Consider the following 23507-nt stretch of genomic DNA (forward strand, 5'->3'; position numbering starts at 1 on the left):
CTGTTTCAGGGCCGATCCCCGCCCCATCTGCCCCAAGAGACAGCGAAAGAACCTATGACTGACCGATGTTAACGTTGAGCTCCTGGGTGTCCTATTACAAAACCACCCCGATCACCAAGCCGTCCAGTTCCTGCTCACCGGTTTCGAAAGGGGTTTCCATACAGGCCTCATTGCCCTCCCCCAAGTTTCCTGGGAGGGAAGGAACCTGCAGTCAGCTTGTCAAGATCCGGCGGCGGTGGCCACCCTCTTGCAGGACGAGGTCCGGAAGGGTATTTTGCTGGGCCCGTTCAAGGCCATTCCCTTCAGCACTTGGAGGATAAACCCGACTGGTTTGGTCTCCAAGCAGGCCTCTAATAAAAAGCGCTTAATTTATAACTTGTCGGCTCCACACATGCCAACTGTCCCCAGCCTCAACTCCCTGATCCCGTCAGAGGAGTTCTCAATGTCATATGCGTCCATTGATGAGGCCATACAGTACGTCCTGCTAGCCGGGGAAGGGGCTTGGCTGGCCAAGGCCGACATTGCGGACGCCTTTAAACTACTCCCCATCCTTCCCCAGTTGTGGCAGTATTACGGGTTGCGTTGGGAGGACGGCTACTATTTTGCCAACCGGCTCACCTTTGGGTCCAAGAGCAGCCCGTGGCTGTTTGACAGGTTCGCCTGTGCGCTGCACTGGATCCTGGTCCACCACGGGGGTCTGGACATGGTCATCCATTATTTGGATGACTTTCTGATCGTGGAGAGGCCCCAGGGTTCCCCCTCAGGGTTGGCAAGCCTGCTTCAGCTATTCGCCAGTCTCGAGGTCCCTGTGGCGTTGGCTAAAACAGAGGGTCCGGGCACCAGAGTCACCTTCTTGGGCATCACCCTGGATTCGGTCCGCATGGAGGCCAGCCTCCCCGCAGCCAAGCTGGCCAAGATCCAGTCCGCCGTCTCCTCCGCGGCCTCTTCCAGGGTCCTGTCCAAGCGGGAGCTCCAGTCCCTGCTTGGATTCCTCAACTGTGCTTTCAAGATCATGCCCCAGGGCAGGGCCTTCACTTCCCGGCTCCTCAGTTTCCTCCCGACAGCCCCGGATCAGGACTCCACCATCCAACTAGACGGATACGCCATGGCGGATCTCCAGATGTGGCAGGCTTTCCTGGCCAGGTGGAATGGTATCTCTTTGTTTGTACCATCCCCGGATTCAGCGTCCCCCACGGTCTTCACCGATGCCGCGGCCTCCTGCGGGTTCGCTGTCATCTTCCATCCACAGTGGTTGGTCGGCGTTTGGCCGGTGGAGCTCATATCCGAGACTGAGGCCATGAAATCCTCCCCGCTGTTAGAATTGTACCCAATTGTGGCGGCAGCCCAGGTGTGGGGTTCTCTCTGGGCAAATAGGTCGGTTATCTTCCGGACTGACAGCCAGGTCTTGGTAGAGATCATATCCGAAGGGAGGGCAAAGTCCCGCAGGATCATGTCCCTTTTGCGTAGACTTGTGTGGCTGTCCTTGTCTTTCAATTTCCATATCGTCCTGGTCCACATCCAAGGGGCACAGAACGTAGCAGCGGACGCCCTGTCTCGTTTTAATTATGATGTCTTCTTTCAGGAGCTCCCAGAGGCAGACCCCGTCGGTGTTCCAGCTCCGCCGTTCAACTCCCTCCTGTTGGACTAGAGCCCTGATAGCATCTGCACGGTCATTGGTCCAGCGCTCTCGCTAGCCGCCAACACCGCCAGGAACTATGACGCTGGGTTCAGAGTTTTCAGGGAGTTCAGTGACACCCATCCACGGGGGGAGGTGGACGAGGTCACGTTCATCATGGCTTTCATAGCCTATTGCCACACGCACCGGCACCTGTCAGTCAACACCATCAGGCAGTATTTGGCCGGCATTCAGCACCACCGGATGCTCGGCGACCCCTCTGCCAAATCCATATTTTCCAATCAGGCCATCAAAGCCACCCTCAGGGGCATTCAGAAAGCTAGCACGGTGGTCCAGGTGCCATGTACCTAGGGTTCTATGGGTTCCTTAGGCCCGGGGAGTTCACCTGCGGCGCGGTCAGTCGAGCGACCCTGCTCAGGCGACATCTCACCTGGCACGCGGACCACTTCATACTGTCCATCCCATCTACCAAGACCAACCAGGCAGGTCCTCCCACCGAGGTGGAGTTTTTCCCTACGGCCAACTGTTGGTGTCCCGTCAAGGTGCTACAGGAGCTTTTGGCCTCCCTCCAGTCTTCCGCAGCAGACGAACCATTGCTCCCAGTTAATGGTAGGCCCCTATCTTCGACCCAGTTTGTCTCCAATATCCGCACCCTGGCGGCAGGACTGGGGTATAACCCCAGCACGATATCCGGACACTCTTTTCGCATAGGGGCCGCGTCCGCAGCGTCCAGTCATCAGGTTTCGGCGCACGTCATCCGCAGGATGGGTCAATGGCGGTCATCCTGCTACGCAAGGTATATTCCCAACCCGCGAGCTGAGATCTCCAGAGCCTTCCGTTCACTGGCTTTATAGGCATCACCATGTTCCAATAAATACTTGTACCCTACACCGGGTCAGTTCTCTTTTTGCCCACTTCTCTAGGCCTTACCTCGTCACTGGCACCGGGCACACTCCAGCCAGTCAGGTTAGGGCAGCACATAGGCATGCCTATTCTGTTCCTCGGTTAAGCTCCTACCACAAATATATATATATATATATATATACACACACATATGAATATATACATATTTATATACATATATTTACACACATGTGTGTATACATTGAAATGCATGGGCGCTGACAGTGTGTCCACTGTCTGCAGACATGAACCCATTCATTTAAATGGGGTCTGCAATCTGCATCCGACAGTACTTTTTCGCAGTGCGGAGGCATAGACAGAAAACCCATGGATGCACTCCATAGGTTTCCGATCTGTGCTTCCATTCCAGACCACACTGTATCTTTCGGATTTCAGACCCATCACTTGATATGGTGCGCACACGGCTGGTGACTGTATATTGCAGACCCCCTGTTCGCTGTCCACAATACAGGCACAGGCAGGCTATGGTCATGTGCATGAGGCCTAAAGCCATACCTCCTTCCAGTATCCGGCAGGACAGTCCCTGATTTCAGTGGCGGTCCAGGTACGGGGGTGGTATGTCGAAAATGGATCAGTTTTCCCCTAATGCATTCTGAATGGAAAAGGATCCACTCAGAATGCATCAATTTGCCTCCGATCAGTCACCATTCCGCTTTGGAGGCGGACACCAAAACGCTGTCCACCTGATGAAACTGAGCCAAACGGTCTTCTATAACCATAACGGATCCATCTTGAACACCATTGAAAGTGAATGGGGGACGGATCCGTTTTCTATTGAGCCAGTGCAAACGGATCCATCCCCATTGACTTACATTGTGTGGTTATATTATGGTAACAGGACCGTTTTTGCAGATCCGGTACGGATCCGCAAAAAACACAAGTGTTAAAGTAGCCTTAGGCACGTAGTGTCCCTCTTCCTTCTATTCTAAAGTTGGGAGGTTTGCTAAAGCAGTGATGAAATGACACCTAATGTGCTGTTGTCACTATGGCCTCACAAGTAGGCAGAGATGTCATGTGACTGCTCCCCTGGAGACGCTTTGCTGTGATGCATGCTGGGATTTTTACTTTCACTTTGCAGCTGCTCCACCCACACAGCCTCTCATTAATGGGAGCATGCTATGCCGAATGCAGTAGAAAAATGATATATATATACAGTATATCTGTCATGATACAAATTCCTCTTGGCTTTAGTTATTGTCTGGGGCACTTTATTGTTTTTTATACTTATGGTGGCCAACCCCTTTAAGTTCAATGTTTTGTTAATTTGAATTTCATGTGATGGATGAGAACACAATAGTCTAAGTTGGCGAAGTGAAATGAGAAAAATATATAAATAAAGCTGTTGTTTAGAAATAGCAAACAGAAAATTGGCATGTGCGTATGTATTCACCCCCTTTGTTAGGAAGCCCATAAAAAGCTATGGTGCAGCCAATTACCTTCAGAAGTCACATAATTAGTGAAATGATGTCCAACTGTGTGCAATCTAAGTGTCACAGGATCTATCATTACATATACGCACCTTTTTTGAAAGGCCCCAGAGGCTCCAGAACCTAAGCAAGAGGCATCACTTACCAAACACTGCCATGAAGGCCAAGGAACTCTCCAAACAAGTAAGGAACAATGTTGTTGAGAAGTATAAGTCAGGGTTAGGTTATAACAAAATATCCAAATCTTTGATGATCCCCAGGAGCACCATCAAATCTATCATAACCAAATGGAAAGAACATGGCACAACAGCAAACCTGCCAAAAGACGGCCACCCACCAAAACTCATGGACTGGGCAAGGAGGGCATTAATCATAGAGGCAGCACAGAGACCTAAGGTAACCCTGGAGGAGCTGCAGAGTTCCACAGCAGAGACTGGAACTGTATCTGTACATAGGATGACAATAAGCCGTACGCTCCATAGAGTTGGGCTTTATGGCAGAGTGGCCAGAGGAAAGCCATTACTTTCAGCAAAAAACAAAAAGGCACGTTGTGAGTTTGCGAAAAGGCATGTTGGAGACTCCCAAAATGTATGGAGGAAGGTGATCTGTTCTGATAAGACTAAAATTTAACTTTTCGGCCATCAAAGAAAACCCTATGTCTAAAGAAAACCCAACAAATCACATCACCCAAAGAACACCATCCCCACAGTGAAACATGGTGGTGGCAGCATCCTGCTGTGGGGATGTTTTTCAGCAGCTGAGACTGGGAAACTGGTCGGAGTTGAGAGAAAGATGGATGGTGCTAAAGACAGGGATATTCTTGAGCAAAACCTGTCCCACTCTGTGTGTGATTTAAGGCTAGGACGAAGGTTCACCTTCCAGCAGGACAATGACCCTAAACACACTGCTAAAGCAACACTTGAGTGGTTTAAGGGGAAACATGTAAATGTGTTGGAATGGCCTAGTCAAAGCCCAGATCTCAATCCAATAGAAAATCTGTGGTCAGACTTAAAGATTGCTGTTCACAAGCGCAAACCATCCAACCTGAAGGAGCGGGAGCAGTTTTGCAAGGAGGAATGGGCAAAAATCCCAGTGGTAAGATGTGGCAAGCTCATACAGACTTAATCAAAGCGACTTGGAGCTGTGATTGCCGCAAAAGGTGGCTCTACAAAGTATTGACTTTAGGGAGTGAATAGTTATACATATTGACTTTTTCTGTTATTTTGTCCTATTTGTAAACAACAAATAGCAAACAGCTTCGCAATGAAAAAAAATAAAGTTGTGGGCATGTTCTGTAAATTAAAGGGGTTGTCGAGTTATTTTTTTGTTCTTTCTATGTTCCTAACTGGGCAAATATAACAGCTTTCCAATTAACTCACTTTATCTTCTGTGGCTGGTTTCTCAGATTTGACTGAGGGTCACATGATCCTGGGATGTCAGCTTCTCTCCCTGCTCTGATAAAGGTTGTTTACAAGCCTATAAACGAGACGTCACTGTTCTGGCCACACACCCCTTCACTGCGGGCTGTCTGCTCTATCCTAGGATTCTTAACCCCTTCAGCTGCACAGACTGGCAAGCTGCAGCAGGCAGTGAGGAGACAATTCTGGGCACAGGAGCTGAAGGACTAGAGAGAGCATTGCACAAGAAGGTAGGGGGAAGATCCTGTGTGTATTAGCAGTGTCATTATACAGCTGGGACTTGTAGTTCTACACATACAACATGCTGCAGAGTCTCCCAGCAGGCAGACATGTCACTCAGGGCAGCTCTTGTATCCACTCCCTTAGCAGTGCAGGGGGAGGGGCAGAGAGTGTTTTTATTGCATGTAAACAAATGGCCAGTAAAGAGGAAATATATATGTTTTTGTTGCATAAAACTTGCTTAGCTTAGTTATATATTGCTGCCCATCAGATTTTCAGTGCTATATATTTTTTTTCATAACTCGGACAACCCCTTTAAATGATGCAAATCCTCAAACAATCCATGTCAATTCCAGGTTGTGAGGCACCAAAATACAAAAAAAGTCAAGCGGGGTGAATACTTTTGCAAGTCACTGTATATAATATTCGAATTAGAGTCTAGGAAAAAGGGGCAAGATGGAAAAAGACACAGAGAAAGCGGGGAGATGCCCTCCGTCAAAAAACAATGTCAACAGTATGTTTAGTAACATGCAATAGCAATATCAGACAAATGGCACCTAAGGATGTACATGTGTTATATATGGTCTTATTGGGTATATATAATAAGAACAACACAAGGCCACCACTTAAATAGTCAAAGTGTGGCCTAAATAATAAGCAGAGCTGACCAATTGTAGTGAGACTACAAAATATACCCCGCAGATGTACAACTACAGACCATACATAAACCACAAAGATGCATAATTCAGAAAAATTATGTTAAGGAACACAGAAAGATACTAGAGGAATAACCTCAATGTGACCTAAAAGGTAAATGCAGATATCATAGTCATTAAAAATACATCAAGCAACTCATGGTGGAGCGCACGTACCCTGAGACATGGTTATAAGACCAGAGGAGTAAAGCCCCATGCGAAAAAACCTCAACGCGGGTTTCACCCTGAAGGCTTCGTCAGGAGGTAAGATATAATTAAAATCCAGGGTATATATATGAGAGGGAAGTGCGTAAAATAATTTGAAAAATACCCTCACCTGAGCTTTACATATCGAGCGTGATTCCCCCATAATGGCCGACGCCATCCTTCAGCGCGTCCTCACCAAGCCACTGCACATGACCATATGAGCGATGACGGCTCCGGAGCATGTCAGAATGGGGCCGGACAGCGCATGCGTAGGTCCTCGACCCTGTGGAACGCAGATGATAGGAAGGGCCGCCTATTCTACAGCTACATGGAATGCAAACCAACTAAATAAAGGGAAGAGCTTATTATATTAATGACTAAATATAATATATATTATTAAAAATACCAACATCAACTATAGAACATATGGAATCTCAAAATCCAAATGAATGAAAGTGTTCACGGTGACTATGATATCGACATAAGTGCCCTTCTCAGGAAGGGCAAGCTACATATCCTTCCAAAAAGCCAAAAATTTTCTGCAGACTCTTCCAAACACTTCTGAAAATTACAAACAGGTTCAGTATTAACCCCTTCCCGACCGCAATCTGTATATATACGTGATAGCTGCACATACCCCGTGCAGCTACCACGTATATAAACGTTCTGAGAGCTCTTTAATCCAAGCGCTGCAAAGCTTCTGCCCCTGCCCTGTATGCTGTCACGGACAGCATACAGTGCAGTAATGCCGGCAAGGGTCCAAAAAATGCCGGTTTCATCCTCTGATCTGCTCTCTGCAGATCAGAGCCTGAAATCACAGTGTCCTTCGTGCCCCCCCCGATCTGTGCAGCCCCCCCATCTGTGCCCCATCTTGTGTTCACAGTGCCCCTCCTTGAGTCCGCCCCCTCCATTCCTCTTGCTGGCCGTGACACCCTCCCTCCCCCCCTTCCAGCGCTGCCCCCCGCTCGGTCTGCCCCCCTGCTGTGTTTGATGGCGGCGGCTCCATTCCTGAGCCGCCGCCATCATCAGAGTGTCAGCTCTATGCTGACACTCTGCTGCAAGTTCTGTAACCCCATAGATGCCGCGGCAGCGGCATCCATGGGGTTAATAGAGGGAGGGGGCTCCCTCTCTCCACCATCGGGGCTGCTGCACTGCGATGGCAGCCCCGATGGTTGCCATGACAACCGGACGCTTTGCAAAAGCGTCCGCTGTTGCCACCTATAGGGCATCTGATTGTATTACACTTTGCAATGCAAGAGCATTGCAAAGTATAGTACAGCCCCACTGGATCTTCAAGATCCAAGAGGGACTTGATAAAAAAAAATTGAAAAAATTAAATAAAAGTAAAAATAAATAAATAAAAATGTAAAACTAAAAAAATAAATTGCCTTTTCCTATAAAAAATTAAAAATGAAAAAACTACACATATTAGGTATCACCACGTCCGTAACGACCGTCTCTATAAAGATATCACATGATAGACCCCATCCGATAAACACCATAAAAAATAAAAACTGTGTAAAAAAAAGCAATTTTTGTCACCTTACATCACAAAAAGTGCAACAGCAAGCGATCAAAAAGGCGTATGACCCCCAAAATAGTACCAATCAAACCGTCACCTCATCCCGTAAAAAATGATACCCTATTTAAGACAATCGCCCAAAAAATTAAAAAAAAGCTATGGCTCTCAGTCTATAGAGACACTGAAACATCATTTTTTTGGTTTCAGAAATGCTATTATTGTGTAAAACTTAAATAAATAAGAAAAAGTATACATATTGCCACGTCCGTAACGATCTTCTCTATAAACTATCACATGACCTAACTCCTCAGATGAACGCTGTAAAAATAAATAAATAAAAACTGTTCCAAAACAGCCAATTTTTGGGTCACCTTGCCCCATAAAGTGTAATAATGAATGATAAAAAAATCCTATGTACCCAAAAATGGTACCAATGAAAACCTCAACACTTTCTGCAAAAAACGAGCCCCTGCACAAGACGATCGGCAGAAAAACAAAAGACATATAGCGTTCAGAAAACCAATCCAGCACAATCTGCCTTCCAAAAACCGTATGGCATTCCTTTCCTTCTGCGCCCTGCCGTGTGCCCGTACAGCAGTTTACAACCACATGTAGGGTGTTTATGTAAACCGCGGAATCAGGGTAATAAATATTGAGTTTTGTTTGGCTGTTAACCCTCAATGTGTTAAAGAAAAAACAATTATAAAATGGAAAATCTGCCCAAAAAGTGAAATTTTGAAATTTCATCTCCATTTTCCTTTAATCCTTGTGGAACACCTAAAGGGTTAACAAAGTTTGTAAAATCAGTTTTGAGTAACTTGAGGGGTGTAGTTTCTACAATGGGGTCATTTATGGGGGTTTCCACTATGTAAGCCCCACAAAGTGACTTCAAACCTGAACTGGTCCTTAAAAAGTGGGTTTTGGAAATTTTCTTAAAAATTTTAAGAATTGCTTCTAAACTTCTAAGCCTTCTAACGTCCTAAAAAAATAAAATGACATTTCCAAAATAATGCCAACATAAAGTAGACATATGGGGAATGTTAAGTAATAAATATTTTATTAGGAATGACTTTCTGTTTTAGAAGCAGAGAAATAGAAATTTGGAAAATTGAGAATTTTTCTATTTTTTTTGTAAATTTATGACATTTTTTCATAAATAAAGGTGAAATATATTGACTCAAATATATGACTATCATGAAGTACCATGTGTCAAGAGAAAACAATCTCAGAATGGTGTGGATAAGTAAAAGTGTTCCAAAGCTATTACCACATAAAGTGACGCATGTCAGATTTGTAAATTTTGACCTGGACACTGGGGCATCAATGACCCTTGGTCATGAAAGGGTTAAACTGGTCATAGAAATTACATTCAATTCTACCATCCAATATATGATTGTTGAGCCATACAAGTACAGTTCTCTCTGATATCAATACAAACACTTTCAATGAACTTGTATTGCCATAAATAAGCCTGGCCACCACTGCCTTGCCATACTTTATGACTCAGAAAGCTAATTAGGAACCCTCACCATTGAAAGACTCTAGAAGGGCATCTGCATATGGCTTTTTCGATACCAAATTATGTCTCTAATTTTATACCGTTTTTTTGTCAAATACCATATGAAAAAAATGTTGCAATTCATCCAACCACCTATAAACATTGCTTCTCATCTTTGATACAAAATGAGATGTATCCTGTCCATTGCGAAAAACAAAGTAGCACAGAAAGGCTTGCTCTTTTTTTTTTTTTCCTGCAGAAGCTTTATACCTGTAAATTCCTTACCATTATTGACTTTTGTAGGCTTCGCTAGAATACTAAAACATCCTGTCAACCAAAATTTCAAGACATTTAATTTGAAAAAGGTTTGAAGGTTGACTAGTCCTTCTAGTCCTTTAAGCGATAGACAAATAAAGCTAGAAGAGAAATAAAATTCAATGTCAAAATTTTATTTTTGCAAGGATATTCCTTATACAATTAAAAAAAATTGTTTTATAACTTCACACAAGTTAGTCTAATATAACAAAGCAGCACTAAAACTACTGCGATCTTGCTATATATTTCAAGTTTAAATTTGTTTCTTATACTCAAATCTGAAGTGGTCAACTCCGGTTGATCTATGTTTCTATTATATATTCATGGCATAAAAAGCGTTATGCACCATAGGGGGTTGGGCAATTGGCAACACCCCCTCCACTCTTGGGCACACCTGCAAAGGGAAGCCTGCTTGCCTGCTTCCTTGCACTTTCTCCTCACCCTTTCTCTCCCTGGCCTCGGCTCCGTTTCCAGGATGTCTGCTTCTTTTTTGACGCCGTTGCAGCCAATCAAATGGCTGCAGTGATGACCTGCTCACCTTGAGTCATGTCACATTATCACATTACGCACATGTAATAGGTGATGGCTGAAGTCACTGATTGGCTGCAGTGGCGCCAACACAGAAGTTGACATCCTGGGGGTGCAGCAGAGTAGGATGCAGCAGAGCAGCGAAGAAGGAGTGGGGAGCCATCGCTTGGAAGCAGGTAAGTAGGCCTCCCTTCACAGGTCTGCTCAAAGGGGGGGGGGGGTTTGCCAACCCACCACCCCAAAATGGACAACCCCTTTAATGTGTTATGAGCAACAGGCATCTCCATGTTCCTTAATATTCACTTAGGCACTTACTTTGTTTAGGAAGTTTGCCTTGCATCTGGGTTTGATTATTGCCTAGCTTGGCCTGGTTAATTAGAGTGGAGTTGCTGATTGCTGAGCCTTTATATAGCCAGGTTTTACTATGTTCTAGCTGCTGGGAATAGTGTTTGTCAGGTGCATATATCATTTTCAGAGTTGCGATACACTGCAAAGTATAGTGTAAAGGGATCAAAATGTATTTGCTTTAATGCGTATCTTGCCTGTAATTGCAAAGGTTATTAATAGGCCATACACATGGCCACCACTAGATGGGACTGGTGGGGGCAAGAGGGGGACAGCAAAAGGGCCATGGGCAATGAGCGGTTTCATTGTAGCAAAGGGGTTAAGTTAAGAAATTGGCATGGGGTGGCAGCGTTTCAGTTTTTGCCTCAGGCAGCAGAAAGGCTAGGTGCAGCACCCCTATATACACTCACCTAAAGAATTATTAGGAACACCATACTAATACGGTATTGGACCCCCTTTTGCCTTCAGAACTGCCTTAATGCTACGTGGCATTGATTCAACAAGGTGCTGATAGCATTCTTTAGAAATGTTGGCCCATATTGATAGGATAGCATCTTGCAGTTGATGGAGATTTGAGGGATGCACATCCAGGGCACGAAGCTCCCGTTCCACCACATCCCAAAGATGCTCTATTGGGTTGAGATCTGGTGACTGTGGGGGCCATTTTAGTACAATGAACTCATTGTCATGTTCAAGAAACCATTTTTCCAGTCTTCAACAGTCCAATTTTGGTGAGCTCGTGCAAATTGTAGCCTCTTTTTCCTATTTGTAGTGGAGATGAGTGGTACCCGGTGGGGTCTTCTGCTTTCCATGAGGGGACCGTCCTCTGGTTTCGTTGTATTGTCTAAATTATACACTCCACATTTGAATGCTTGTGTCAGAGCCAGCTAGTGACGTGCAGAGTAAGGAAGACCACTTTAAAGAGACACTTTGGCCTAATAACTACCTGAAACATCTGTGGAAAGTGCTTTTTTTGTACCAAATGCCAGTCCTTTGCAAGCTAAGAAGTGTGATCTGATCTTTTTGCATTTTAATTCTTCAGTAAATAACTGTTCTGCTGCACAACTGCTTCATCATTGCTTCCTGCACTACTACACAGCAAAGTATTGGCCTCACGAACCAGAGACCCTGTCTTGCGCCTCAAAACAGCTTAATGGTCATCAGGCAGGAAAACCCCAGAACAAAAGTGTGCCTCGAAGGGAAGAAAGGTGCACCCTTCTACATCATTGAAGACCAAAAATTGACCCTGACATATGTAAAGGCGCTCACATTTATATGTACTGTACACATAGTCCTCAGACTATTATTGCCTTATCTTGACATATGTCTTATAACCCCATAAAACGTAACTTTTATTACAGCTGTAACAGCTTTTGCTGACCATTAAACTATGCATTAAAACCATTAGTTGTGTAGCCCATTTTTGTCATTGTGTCCTAAACTTCTTGCTCTCACGCTACTGCTAAAGTATAATAAGGGGCTGGCAGCTGCGCACTGGCTCCAGGCTCCCTACTTTCCTAACTATACCTAGTAGAGGGTCTAATGGGGTCCTGATCTGAGGTCTGATGAGGAGTAAGGGTCTGGTTTTAAGGTCTTATCTGAGGTCTGATGAGAATTGAAAGTATGATTTGGGGGTCTGATCTGAGGTCAGAATTATTTTTTCAATCCTCTATATCCTACTTGCATCTTATGCTGCAGATCGTCTTGAGGAGCGAAAAGTATGGTGCATCATACATGCTGTTCTTGCCACTGTCCATTTGTTGTGCAGTTCAGTCCTTCTACTGTATATGTCATGGGATTATCTAAGAGACACAGATGTATATGATAAGCCATTTTTTGCTGCTGTTCCCCTGCTTACCACCACGGTCCCGGGCACCATGTTCAGCGGTGATGTTGTTCTGGGATCCACTCCACAGTTTGCTCTCAGCCCTGGCAACAGCATGCTTGCTGCTTGTTTCCTGCAGCACTTCTTTAAGGGCCGGCAAGCATCACTTCCTGGGGTTTATGGGTTAGGTCATGTGACCTCGCTGGCCTATCCTAGCCCTCCTGCGCATATATAAGTGGCTCAGCCCCCTTCCCAGATGCCTCAGTATTCATGTCTTTGTGTCCTGCTAAGGTTCCTGTTTTCATCTTGTGTTCTTGTGTTCCTTATTCGTATCTTTATTTCTGGACTCTGCTACCTGTTATAGCCTTACCTGCTTGCCTTGACTCTCCTGTTGCCGATCCGGATTGTCTGACTTGTACCTGTGCCACCTGCCCTGACCTTTTGCCTGTCTGACTACGCCTATGCCTCATCCTTTGGTCCTGCACCTCTGGTACCTTTCTCAGGTAACTCCTGGTCCACCTGAACCAGCTGCCTCATGTGCCTATCTTCCTCAAGAGGTAGCAACCTGGTGTTCCCCTTGGGAAAGTCTATCCCCACCATGAGGGGTACTGTGAAGATCCAGGGGTTCACTTAGACAACACCCTTAGAGAAGGTAGGACACGTGGCACAGTGGGTTCACACCTGCTGGTTCGTGACAGTACACTGAGGCCATGGACTCCGCTGGTCACCATAAGCCTGTCGTTCAGGAATTGTTACATGAAGTGAGGCATCAGAGCGAACGTCAGGATGTCATGATGCAGTTCATGCAAAATGTTGCTGCTTGTCTGGATGCCATCTCTTCTCCAGCTACTGCAGGGTTGCCAGCCACTGCTACCCCTTCAATACCCACACCGGCGAATCCGGATTTGTGTGCTGCTGGTGTGCAACTCCCTTTGCCATCCCTCTATGGTGGAGATGCAAAAACCTGTTGTGGATTCCTGAACCAGTGCCCAATCCACTTTAAGTTGCATGGGCAGAAGTTTCCCACTGAGCGGTCCAAGTTTGCCTTCATTGTGTCCCTGCTGTCCGATAAGGCCTTTACTTGGGCAAATCCTATTTGGGAACATGGAGGTCCAGAGACCACCAATCTGCAGTCTTTCCTGGCTACCTTCTGGCTGGTCTTTGAAGAGCCCGGCTGCACGTCCTCCGCTACATCAGCTCTACTGCGTCTAGGACAGGGTTCCTTGTCTGTGGGTTGGTACGCCATCCAGTTTTATACCCTGGCTGCTGAACTTGCATGGAACAATGAGGCTCAACTGGCGGTGTTCTGGAAGGGTCTTTCTGACCGCATTAAGGATGAATTAGTTGGTCGTGACCGTCCGTCTACTCTGACTGACCTGATCACCTTGGCCACAAGGATAGATATGCATTTCAGGGAACGTTCCAAAGAGGTCACATGCACCCGAAGACCACCTCGTTTGGCTCCATCCTTCCAGAGGCCGGTTCTTCCTCTAGTGTCTACTCCATCTGAAGAGCCCATGAAAATAGAGCGCCTTTGATTGTCTGTTCAGCAATGTTTACGCCACAAAGCAGAGAATATGTGTCTGTATTGTAGAGGCAAGGCCCACTTTGTGCGTAATTGTCCTCAGAAGCCGGGAAACGCCAATGTCTAGGGTCAGTTGGAGAGGTGGTCCTAGACAAGGAGAAGTCCTCTCCGAAACTTTCAGTTCCAGTGACTCTCTCTCACACTCACACTGTCTGTGCCTGCATTCTTGGACTTTGGGTCCGCTGGTAACTTCATTCAGAAAGCTCTGGTCCATCAGTACTGGCTTCCTACCATCCGTCTAGAAAGGCCTCTGTCAGTGGCTTCCATAAATGGACTGCCACTTCCCGAACCTGCGCTTTCTGTTACTATGCCCCTTAAATTGCAAATAGGGGTTCTGCATTCAGAGATGTACTGCCAGCGTCTGTGAATCCGGTTATTCTTGGTCTTCCCTGGCTACATCAGCACACTCCAGTTCTGGACTGGCACTCTGGTCAGATCCTGCGTTGGGGATTATCCTGCCAGTCCACCTGCTTATCAGAGGTCTGACCTGCTTCCTCGCCTACTGTACCTGTAGACCTGCTTGGACTTCTGCAGCAGTATGCCAGTTTTGCAGATGTCTTTAGTAAGAAAGAGGCCGAGACCCTGCCTCCTCATCGTCCTTATGATTGTCCGATTGACCTTCTGCCTGATGCCACTCTTTCTCGTGGTCGATTTTACCTACTCTCACTTCCTGAGACCCAAGCGATGTCTGATTACATCAAGGAGAATCTCGAGAGGGGGTTTATCCGGAAATCTACTTCACCAGCCGGTGTCGGGTTCTTCTTTGTGCAGAAGAAAGATAGATCCTTACGGTCCTGTATCGACTATCGAGTTCTGAATAAGGTCACAGTCACAGGTCACAGTCTTTACAAAATTCGACCTGTGTGGCGCAAACAACCTTATCCGCATTCAAAATGGCGATGAGTGGAAGACTGCTTTCAACACTCGTGATGGACACTACGAGTATCTTGTCATGCCCTTTGGTCTGTGCAATGCTCTCTCAGTATTCCAGGAATTGGTAAACAATATTTTCCGGGACCTGCTCTATGTCTCTGTGTACCTGGACAATATACTGATCTATTCTCCATATTTGACCACTCACCGGAAGCATATACGTTTGGTTTCACAGCGGTTGAGAGAGAATCGACTTTATGCCAAACTAGAGAAATGCATCTTTGAAAAATCTACCGTACTGTTCCTCGGATACATAATCTCGGATGCCGGGTTGCAGATGGATCCTGAAAAATTGAATGCAGTAATGGACTGGCCCAGCCCACAGCGCTTCCTTGGATCCGGGGTATGTAAAGATCCAGGGGTTCACTTAGACAATGCCCATAGAGGAGGTAGGACACGTGGCACAATGGGTTCACACCCGCTGGTTCGTAACATTATAGCATCTATTCGCTTTCGTCCATATGTACCATATTTTTCACCCTATAAGACGCACCCCCCCCCCCCCCAAAGTGTTGGGAAAATGGCAGTGCGTCTTATGGGGCGAAGGCTGACATTTTTACACTGATACACCACCGACCGACAGCTGCACAGCATGGACGGCGTGTGTATCAGCGAGGAGTGAGGAGGGGCTGGGGGCCGGCCTTTAGTTTTATAATGGCACTGGGCCCCGCTCACTGTACTTATGGTATCTACTGTAACTTCAGGCAGGCAATGGTTAACTATAGATATGTTCAATCCAGCACTGAGCAGCCTGTACTTACGATCGTAGCAGGCTGGAAGCAGGAGGCTGGGTGGGCGGGCACTGGCAGCGTAACTTCCTATGTCACGTGCCTGCTCCATAGAAACATAGAATGTGTTGGCAGATAAGAACCATTTGGCCCATCTAGTCTGCCCAATATACTGAATACTATGAATAGCCCTTGGCCCTATCTTATATGAAGGATGGCCATATGCCTATCCGATGCATGCTTAAACTCCTTCACTGTATTTTCAGCTACCACTTCTGCAGGAAGGCTATTCCATGCATCCACTACTCTCTCAGTAAAGTAATACTTCCTGATATTACTTTTAAACCTTTGCCCCTCTAATTTAAAACGATGTCCTCTTGTAGCAGTTTTTCTTCTTTTAAATATTCTCTCCTCTTTTACCTTGTTCATTCCCTTTATGTATTTAAAAGTTTCTATCATATCCCCTCTGTCTCGTCTTTCTTCCAAGCTATACATGTTAAGGTCCTTTAATCTTTCCTGGTAAGTTTTATCCTGCAATCCATGTACTAGTTTAGTAGCTCTTCTCTGAACTCTCTCCAAAGTATCAATATCCTTCTGGAGATATGGTCTCCAGTACTGAGCACAATACGCCAAATGCGTTTTCACTAGTGCTCTGTAGAGCGGCATGAGCACCTCCCTCTTTCTACTGGTAATGCCTCTCCCTATACACCCAAGCATTCTGCTAGCATTACCTGCGGCTCTATGACATTGTCTGCCTACCTTTAATTCTTCTGAAATAATGACCCCTAAATCCTTTTCCCCAGATACTGAGGTTAGGACTTTATCACTGATTTTATATTCTGCTCTTGGGTTTTTACGCCCCAGGTTTATTATCTTGCACTTATCAACATTAAATATTAGTTGACAGATTTTTGACCATTCCTCTAGTTTTCCTAAATCCTTTTCCATTTGGTGTATCCCTCCAGGAACATCAACCCTGTTACAAATCTTTGTGTCATCAGCAAAAAGACACACCTTACCATCGAGGCCTTCTGCAATTTTGCTGATAAAGATATTAAACAATATGGGTCCCAGAACAGATCCCTGAGGTACCCCACTGGTAACAAGACCATGGTCTGAATATACTCCATTGACTACAACCCTCTGTTGTCTGTCCCTCAGCCACTGCCTAATCCATTTAACAATATGGGAGTCCACGCACAAAGACTGCAATTTATTGATAAGCCTTCTATGTGGAACAGTATCAATAGCCTTACTAAAGTCTAGATAAGCAATGTTTACTGCACCTCCGCCATCTATTATTTTAGTCACCCAATCAAAAAAATCAATAAGATTAGTTTGACATGATCTCTCTGAAGTAAACCCATGCTGTTTTTCATCTTTCAATCCATGGGATTTTAGATGTTCCACAACCCTCTCAAGTATGGTTTCCATTAATTTCCCCACTATTGATGTCAGGCTTACTGGCCTATAGTTGCCCGATTCCTCCCTACTAACTTTCTTGTGAATGGGCACAACATTTTCCAATTTCCACATTTCTGGGATGACTCCTGTTGCCAGTGATTGGTTAAATAAATCTGTTAATGGTTTTGCTAGTTCACCGCTGCGCTCTTTTAATAGCTTTGGGTGTATCCCATCAGGCCCTTTGACTTATTTGTATTAATTTTAGACAGCTGACTTAGAACCGCTTCCTCTGTAAAGACACATGCATCAAAAGAGTCATTAGTCTTCTTTCCTAACTGAGGTCCTTTTCCTTCATTTTCCTTTGTAAAAACTGAACAGAAGTATTCATTTAGGCAGTCTGCTAGTTCTTTATCTTCTTCCATATACCTTCCTTCTTTTGTTTTTAATTTGGTAATTCCTTGTTTTAGTTTCCTTTTTCAGTTATGTATCTGAAGAATGTCTTATCCCCTTTTTTCACTGACTGAGGTAATTTCTCATCTGCCTGTGCTTTAGAAGTTCTTATAACTTGTGTGGCCTCTCTCTGCCTAATCCTATAAATTTGCCTGTCATCCTCGTTTTTTTTTATTTTTATAATTACTAAATGCTATCTTTTAGTTTTTAATGATTTTGGCCACTTATGCTGAGTACCACAGTGGTCTCTTCCTTTTTTTTGCTTTTACTGACAAGCCTAATGCAATTTTCTGTTGCCTTCAATAGTGCCACTTTTAAGTAGTCCCATTTCTCCTAGACTCCATTGAAACTGTTCCAATCTGATAGGGACTCGTATACCACTAATCTAATTTTAGAAAAGTCAGTTTTTCTAAAATCTAAAACTTTTGTTTTTGTGTGGTGTGACTCAGTCACTGTACTTATAGTAAACCACACTGACTGGTGATCACTAGACCCCAAGCTTTCCCCTACAGTAATATCAGATACCAAATTCCCATTTGTGAATACTAAATCTAAAATGGCCTCCTTCTGGGTTGGCTCCTCAAATACTTGCTGTAGAGATAATCCCAGTAGGGAATTTAGAATATCTGTACTCCTGGCAGAACTAGCTATTTCGGTTTTCCAGTTTACATCAGTAAGATTAAAGTCTCCCATAATGATAACTTCCCCCCTTCAATGTCATTTTAGCTATTTCCTCAACTAGTAGATCATCTAATTATTTGACTTGGCTAGGTGGTCTATATATCACACCTACACAAGTTACCTTATGATTATCAAGCTGCAAGGTAACCCAAACTGACTCTAAATTGGTCTCGCTAACTTGTATCAAATTAGATTTCATGCTATCTTTCACATACAGGGCCACCCCTCCCCCTTCTTGACTTCTCTGTCTTTCCTGTATAGAGAGAACCCTGGTATTGTTATATCCCAGTTATTAGTCCCATTGAACCACGTCTCAGTAACAGCCACTAAATCTATATTCTTAGATGCCATTATAGCCTCAAGTTCATTGATCTTATTCCCTAAACTGCGAGCATGTGTAGACAAGAATCTGAGCTTGTCATTTCTTAACCTTTGTGCTACTGGCATCTTCTGGCATTGTTCCGGGGGGTAGTCGGACGGCTGGATTATCACTCTTTTGCCCGCCTTTCCTAGTTTAAATGCTCCTTAGCAAATGCTTGGAACTGTTCACTGAGGACATTAGTTCCCTTGAGAAAAAGATGCAAACCATCTTTCTTGCACAGTTCTTTTCCATTCCAACGAGAGCTAACATAAGACACAAAGCCAAAGCCTTGGTTCAGACACCATTCACCAAGCCATACATTTAATCCTTAATGCGCATCTTCCTGTCATGCTGAAGGTTATGCACAGGCAAAACTGCAGAGAATGAAACAGTTGATGTAACCTCCCGTATATAATTTCCAAGCATGTGAAAAGTTTCCTTCACCTTTGAAACCTCATTGCAAGCCAGATCAATTGTCCCAAGATGGACAATAGCTTTATGAATGAAGCAGGCAGCGCAGGCACATGACGAAGGAAGTTACGCTGCCAGTGCCCGCCCGCCCAGCCTCCTGCCTCCAGCCTGCTATGATCGTAAGTACAGGCTGCTCAGTGCTGGATTGAACATATCTATAGTTACCATTGCCTGCCTGCAGTTACAGTAGATACCATTAGTACAGTGAGTGGGGCCCGGTGCAATGGAATACAATGACTGCACTGGGCCTCCGCTGCCATTTTAAAACTAGTGTAGATGCCAGTCCCCACCCCCTGTATTGGGGGTCATTCACAGTGGCTGACACTGTTATGGGGGGGGGGGGATCTGTGGATGTCAAATAGCATAAGATGCTATTTATCTGTTATACACAGATCCCCCCCATAGCAGTGTCATGCCATACACAGATACTCCTGTAACAGTGCCATCCACAGACGCCCCCATAGCAGAGTCAGCCACAGACCCCATAACAGTGTCAGCCACAGACCCCCATAACAGTTCCATCCACAGACCCCCATAATAGTGTCATTCACAGGCTACTATCAGTTCAAAGCCCACCAAAAGCACCCCTTTTGGGTCAAATTTTTTTTCTTATTATTTTCCTCCTCAAAAACCTAGGTACATCTTATGCGCCGGTGCGTCTTATAGGGCGAAAAATACGGTACTACACATCTGCATTAATCATATGATTACCTAAAACATGTGCTATATACACTCACCTAAAGAATTATTAGGAACACCTGTTCTATTTATCATTAATGCGATTATCTAGTCAACCAATCACATGGCAGTTGCTTCAATGCATGTAGGGTTGTCAGAATGTCAGAATGGGAAAGAAAGGTAGGCTACAAAAGCAGAAGACCCCACCGGGTACCACTCATCTCCACTACAAATAGGAAAAAGAGGCTACAATTTGCACGAGCTCACCAAAATTGGACTGTTGAAGACTGGAAAAATGTTGCCTGGTCTGATGAGTCTCGATTTCTGTTGAGACATTCAAATGGTAGAGTCCGAATTTGGCGTAAACAGAATGAGAACAAGTATCCATCATGCCTTGTTACCACTGTGCAGACTGGTGGTGGTGGTGTAATGGTGTGGGGGATGTTTTCTGGGCACACTTTAGGCCACTTAGTGCCAATTGGCCATCGTTTAAATGCCACGGGCTACCTGAGCATTGTTTCTGACCATGTCCATCCCTTCATGACCACCATGTACCCATCCTCTGATGGCTACTTCCAGCAGGATAATGCACCATGTCACAAAGCTCGAATCATTTCAAATTGGTTTCTTGAACATGACAATGAGTTCACTGTACTAAAATGGCCCCCACAGTCACCATATCTTAACCCAATAGAGCATCTTTGGGATGTGGTGGAACGGGAACTTTGTGCCCTGGATGTGCATCCCTTAAATCTCCATCAACTACAAGATGCTATCCTATCAATATGGGCCAACATTTCTAAAGAATGCTATCAGCACCTTGTTGAATCAATGCCACGTAGAATTAAGGCAGTTCTGAAGGCAAAAGGGGGTCCAACACCGTATTAGTATGGTGTTCCTAATAATTCTTTAGGTGAGTGTATATTATACCCCCATCTATATTTTTGTCACTATGTGATATGCACTGTCAATTTCTACTGGGTGATTGCTATTTTAAATGTTAACGGTTTGGTTGTAGTCTTTGCAGATTTGCTATGATTAAGGCTCCATTCACACGTCCGCATTTTTTCCGCAAAAATGCGGAAAAGATGCGGAATATATGCGGACCCATTCATTTCAATGGGGCCGCAAAAGATGCGGACAGCATTCAGTATGCTGTCCGCATCTGCAATTCCGTACCGTTCCGCAATGCGGATCCGTCAAATAAGTACTGCATGTCCTACTTTTGTCCGCAAATTGAGGACCGTCGCCCCATTGAAGTGAATGGGTCCGCAAAAAAACGGATGACATGCGGAAAGATGTCAAATGTCATCCGCATGTCATCCGCAATTGTGGATCATGAATTGCGGATCTGCAGAAAATAGAAAAAGAATCCTGCCCCATGTGACCTTTTCCGCCTTCTTTTTCAGATTTTTGCGGAAACACGGAAGCACGGAAAAGATGCGGATGCACTTTTGAAAAAAAAAGGAACACGGATCCGCAAATAAAATGGAACACGGATCCGCAAAAAAAAAGGAACGTAAATCTGGAAAGAAAATATACTGACGTGTGAATGGAGCCTTAGGGCCACATTTGCCTAAAAATGTAAACAAAATGTTTCTGTTTTTGTGACGTTTTGTATATAGACATCTAATAAAGCCTGAAGTTTTATTCCTCTTACTGGATGCTAAATCCTCGTCTTCCTTCTATAAAAATCTATGGGTGACTTACTTTATGTGTTGTAAATGATCTATTTAATGTAACAGTTTCATTCCAGTAACCAAAATGTTGGTTATGCAGCTTCGGGGCATCAATCAACCATTAACCAGTTTCTAAAGTACTTAAATGTACTGTACTCTCTCGACAGTCCAGTGAAATAAACACTCACCCATCTAAAGACATGCTTTCTCCAGTTTGGGAAGATTCTCTTGGTAATTTCCTCAAAAATAAACAGTCACCAGCTTTCAAAATACAAACTGAATACAGTGTTAGGGTCCATTCACACGTCCGTACGTGTTTTGCAGATCCGCAAACTGCGGATCCGCAAGACACAGACATCGGCATTGTTCGTTCCGCATTTTGCAGACCGCACATCGCCAGCACTCTCATAGAAAATGCCTTTTCTTGTCCGCAATTGCGGACAAGAATAGGACATGTTCTATTTTTTGCGGAATGGAAGTGCGGATCCGCAAATGCGGATGTGGACAGCACATTCTGGTCCCAAAATGAATGGGTCAGAACGGATGCGTACCCTTTTGCGGACGTGTGAATGGACCCTTAAAGGGTTTTTCCAGTTCCACAAAAGAAAAAGTAACACCAGCATCCCACCTAAATGCAATACATCTATTATATAAAGCTGAGTGTGTGTATGTGTGTATGTATGTCCACTAAAGGAATCCGCACCGTCGCATTTAAAATGACAAAATTTGGCACACAGCTCCACCAGGTGTCTGGGAAGGTTTTAGATCGGGTCTCAGCTCTCACCGTTCCTGAGATATTCCCCCAAAATGCAAATATGGCACATTATATGACCTACATTAGCCAATAGAATCATGCAGGTCTTACTCTTCATATCCTAACTGCCATACACACGGTCACATGTCCCTTATCAGCTAATAGAAGCTAGTTAGTCTCCACATACACACAGTTTTATACCAGGTTTCCATAACAACCCAGCCATTTCTCTTCCCTGCTGCAGGTCAGCTTTAAAGCGGCAGGGAGCTGTGGATGACACTGTTAAGGGAGCGGAGTGTTGTGGAGGTCACAGTTCATGGGGCAGGTACACATAAAATACAGATTTTAAAACCCTACCCCCATGTCCCACTAAGCCAGGCCCCCGATCCATTTAGTTCAAACCCCCTCCCACTCCGCAGCCAACAGGGATTGAAAAAATAAAGGTAAAAATCAACTTGTGTCAGCTGCAGGGTTCGGATGGACGGTGAATTTCTCCCTGCAGCTCTCGCACAGTGCTGTTGTCTGAGAGTGAGGTGTTCAAGAGGACATCCCTGAGTCCGTCCAGGCCCTGCTCTGAACGGAGGACAGGGAGTCTGAAAGCCATACTGTCCAGCCTAAAACCGGACCTCTGGCCACCCTAGGGGCAGGCTGCTGTGGAGGTCACAGTTAAGGGGACAGTCCGCTATGGAGGTCAGTGTTAAAGGGCAAATTGCTGTAGAGGCCACTGTTAAGGGGACAGTGTGTTGTGGAAATCACTGTTAAGGAGATGGGGTACTGTGGAGATTACTAATAGAAGGGCGGCTGCTGTGGAGGTCACTATTAAAGGAACGGGCTGCTGTGGAGGTCACTGATAAGGGGGCGGGTTGCTGTGGAGGTCACTGTTTAAGGGAACAGAGCTCTGTAGAGTCCACTGTTAAGGGGGCGGTTTATTGTGGAAATCACTGCTAACGAGACGGGGTACTGTGGAGGTCACTAATAAAGGGGCAGCTGCTGTGGAATTCACTGCTAAAGGGGCGGGGTACTGTAGAGGTCACTGTTATAGTGGATACTGTCGATATCTTTTAACGACACACTCAAACATTAAACAAAATATACCCGGGCGAAGCTGGGTCCTTCTGCTACTAAGTCATATAATAAAGTTCTGAGTCCATTTTGACTCCTCCTGTGTAATTGTGATGCGACCTGCGCCCTTTGTTTAAAATCCAGTTCAAGACTTACGAGGAG

General features: G+C 45.0%; 1 long non-coding RNA gene across 1 annotated transcript in view; it reads left to right on the top strand.

Moving 5' to 3' along the window:
- The window catches only part of LOC122941754, a 31754-nt gene extending 10245 nt beyond the window's left edge, over window positions 1-21509 (top strand). The window contains exon 2 of the long non-coding RNA XR_006390516.1: window positions 21260-21509. This is a non-coding gene — a long non-coding RNA (uncharacterized LOC122941754). The remainder of the gene's footprint in view (window positions 1-21259) is intronic.
- Window positions 21510-23507: the final 1998 nt, after the last annotated feature.

The sequence above is a fragment of the Bufo gargarizans genome, chromosome 6, assembly GCF_014858855.1.
Source record: "Bufo gargarizans isolate SCDJY-AF-19 chromosome 6, ASM1485885v1, whole genome shotgun sequence".
Lineage (NCBI taxonomy): Eukaryota > Metazoa > Chordata > Amphibia > Anura > Bufonidae > Bufo > Bufo gargarizans.